A 3,278-nucleotide genomic window follows, 5' to 3' on the forward strand; every position below is an offset into this window, starting at 1 on the left:
TCATAATCATTTAGAACATATATACCTCGGCATCAGGGAAAATTAGATCTGACGGCCAACCAACAAAGGATCCGACTGCATCTCGCGTCAACGTTGTCTCTGAAACAACGTCGGGTAATGGTAGACGGGCGTCCGTATCTAATACGAGGTCAACCGAAACTTTCATAAATCCCACCGGGAGGGGATTATGGTGAAGTAATTCACCCGAAGTATTGTGCACTTTTCCCTTGCCAACCATGCGATAAGTTGGTGACGATAGATACAGCTGACAAGGTGAAATCCCCTAAACCAATAATAAATGTTATTGTTAACTTGTATATGTGTCAAGTAAAAAAGTGCTATTTTAATTTCATAATAACATATATAATTACCTCGGGAAATTTCGGTTGATGATTGATACTAGCTCGGTCACTAGTATCTTTTGCCTCGGAAGCGCACCTTTCCTCTCTATACCTTGCATTCTCGTTTTGCAGTTGGAGTACTTGTGCCCTTAACTCCGCCAAGGTCTCCATCACCTCTTTGTTGGTAGGATTTTTTGTTTTTGTTTTTTTATAAAATGACGACGGAGTCACACCAAAACCCTTACCCCTCACACGACCGGAATACTCAGGAACATTTAGTACTCGACTAAGTACGCTCTTGCAATCCTGGACCTCGGTTGAAGGTACGGTTTGGGATAAAGTCTCCTGAAATATTATTAGAGGAGATTAAAAATGAATTATATGTCTAACAAAATTTTCGATATAATTAAAGAAATAATGTTACATATACTTACACATTCGTCATAAACATTTTGGACCGCTTCAACGACAGCCTCATCCTTCCCAACCCGAGCAGCCTTCCATAATACGTGATCCGGAAGAGATGTTGCGTCACTTTTCTCCTCGGCTAGCTACACATTGAATTAGATTATAAGATCATCAATTATAACATATTGTGACAATGTATAAGCTCATAGCATTTGAATATACTCACAATTCTTTGTTGTAACCGTGCATAACCCGTACGCCCTTTTTTGTACGGATACGCGGGTTTTGATGCCCTTTTCCTATTTATGTCGCTTACTTCCTGGATAAAAAAGTTTAAGGCATATTAGAACCAAGTAACTTAACAATTGTATAATACCATAATTAATAGACATTACATGGAATTTTTCGTTTCTTCGTTTGGCGACAAAGTTATCCCATTCATCGGCTGAAATAATCTCGGCATACTTCATTGGCCGTTCTCCTTCAACAAATTTTCCTTCCTCATCCTTGAGAAATTTGTTGCACAAAAAGGATCGAAATCCTCAGAGTCTTTTTCCGGCCAATTGAATACAATATTTTTGCCGGCTTTCATCGATGTGAAAGGATCTCTAAAAAACATACAAATGGAGTGTGTTATTATAAAGTAATATTATAACAATATATGGTTAACAAATAGTCAACAAAAAAAACATATAACAATATATGGTAAGTACCTGTATCTCCGACCATATTTTTTCCTTGCCAACCTTCAAGTCCGGACTTCTCCAATTATCACATGTAATCGGAATATGTTGGCGAACAAGGAAACCAATGTAACTTGCCAACATTGAACCGTTAGGCTCAATTAGTTGGTCTTCAGCACTCCAATGTACTTCAAATTTTACACCCTTGTCTCTTGCACGAATGATTGACTTCATAACAGTCAATCCTCGTTTGATTTCTTTTTCAACATTATTACGTGATTCATTCGCGGCATGGGTATCGTCTTAGTTAGCCATTTTATCTGTAATATAGAAATGATTCAATAAGACCCAAGTAAGACAATGATTCAATACGTGAACACATTCATATACCTTCCATTTCTCTCATGTTACAACAATCTAAACTCTTTTTTTTTATCATTATTGAATACAAACTCACACACACCTACTGCATGCAAAAGACCAATGCAAACTTATGGTGTTTGGAACATGAACAAACTTGCATCCATAATCATCAAACTTCCAAGCACAAGCTCAAACACACTTCAAATATATCAGTTTTCAATCAGAAATAAAAAACTCAGTTTGCCCTAAACAACATTAATCAACATAATGCACAAAATGAAAAACTAAGTTTAGAAAATGCCCTAATCAAACACATGAAGAAAGTGAACGGTAACGATGGAGAAGAGAAATACCTTAAAGGTGACGGTAACGACGGAGAAGAAAGTGAACAGTGACGGTGGAAGAGGTTAACGCAGTGAACGTGAACGGTGAGGGAGGGAGAACGAACGGCGACGATGATGGTGAGGGAGGGAGAACGAACGGAGGACGAGAGTAATCGCAGTAGAGAGTAATCGCAGTTGAGAGAAAACCCAGTTACGTAAACGAAATAGCTTATAGAGAGGGAAAATAAAGAGACATGCAGTATATGTTATAATTTTAATGTTTACTAAAGGGGACCTTAGAGGGCGCTTTTTTAAAAAAAGCGCCCTCTAAAGGGGGCCTAAGAGGGCGCTTCTGAAAGCGCTCTCTAAGGCTTTCCAAAAGCGCCTTCTAAACTGGAAATGTACATGGACTTAGAGAGCGCTTTTTCAAAAGCGCCCTCTAAGGGTAACTGTAACACCCTTCTAAAATACCCCAAATGTTTAATTAAAATAACAACATATAAATCAGAGTAATTATGCCATTTAAGGGTGTCACACAATATTCCACACCATTCAACAATATAACGGTCATGCTCTTTTATTAATTCAAAACATAAACATTTGCATAAAACGCAGCGGATAGAAATCTCATCAATCATGTAAGACATTACACGTAAAATGGTTCATAACCAATAATAAAACATTTAAAACAAGTTAAAACACCCCATCCCGATGTTACATCTATCAGAGCACGACCCACTAAGGAGACTACACTAGACTCTAAGCATTAGCTTCTACTCAACTCACTGCTCGTTACCTGAAAAATAGTTGTAAGGGTGAGTTCCTCAATCGATATAATAAGCATTATAAAATATCATGTAATGCTAAGTAATTTAACTCATTTCATCACCCAAATCAGTTTACACATTCAGCAACGGCAATATCAACTCAATCACACTCAACATCAACACAACACACAACATTACAACACACAACACACGTATAATACTGGAATACATCCATTCATATTATACGCCATACATCAATTATGCAATGAGACTCCATGCATGCGGTACCGACTATTCTTGAACATATAGTTCAAGCTCACCGTCCAAATCCAGGCACGGCTACCAAGCCCACTAGTCCCACTCAATTGAGACCTAGTGACTCACTCACTAATT

At 37.9% G+C, this 3,278-nt stretch overlaps 1 long non-coding RNA gene across 1 annotated transcript; it reads right to left on the minus strand.

Annotated features, from left to right (window-relative positions):
- Positions 1–816: 816 nt before the first annotated feature.
- On the minus strand, positions 817–1,663 carry LOC127085102 (uncharacterized). The gene is made up of 4 exons (XR_007788931.1): positions 1,463–1,663; positions 1,145–1,357; positions 976–1,068; positions 817–892 (listed from the first exon to the last, which is right to left on the minus strand). It is a non-coding gene; the product is annotated as an uncharacterized LOC127085102 (long non-coding RNA).
- Between the last annotated feature and the right edge of the window lie 1,615 nt (positions 1,664–3,278).

Source organism: Lathyrus oleraceus, chromosome 5, assembly GCF_024323335.1.
Source record: "Lathyrus oleraceus cultivar Zhongwan6 chromosome 5, CAAS_Psat_ZW6_1.0, whole genome shotgun sequence".
Taxonomy (NCBI): domain Eukaryota; kingdom Viridiplantae; phylum Streptophyta; class Magnoliopsida; order Fabales; family Fabaceae; genus Lathyrus; species Lathyrus oleraceus.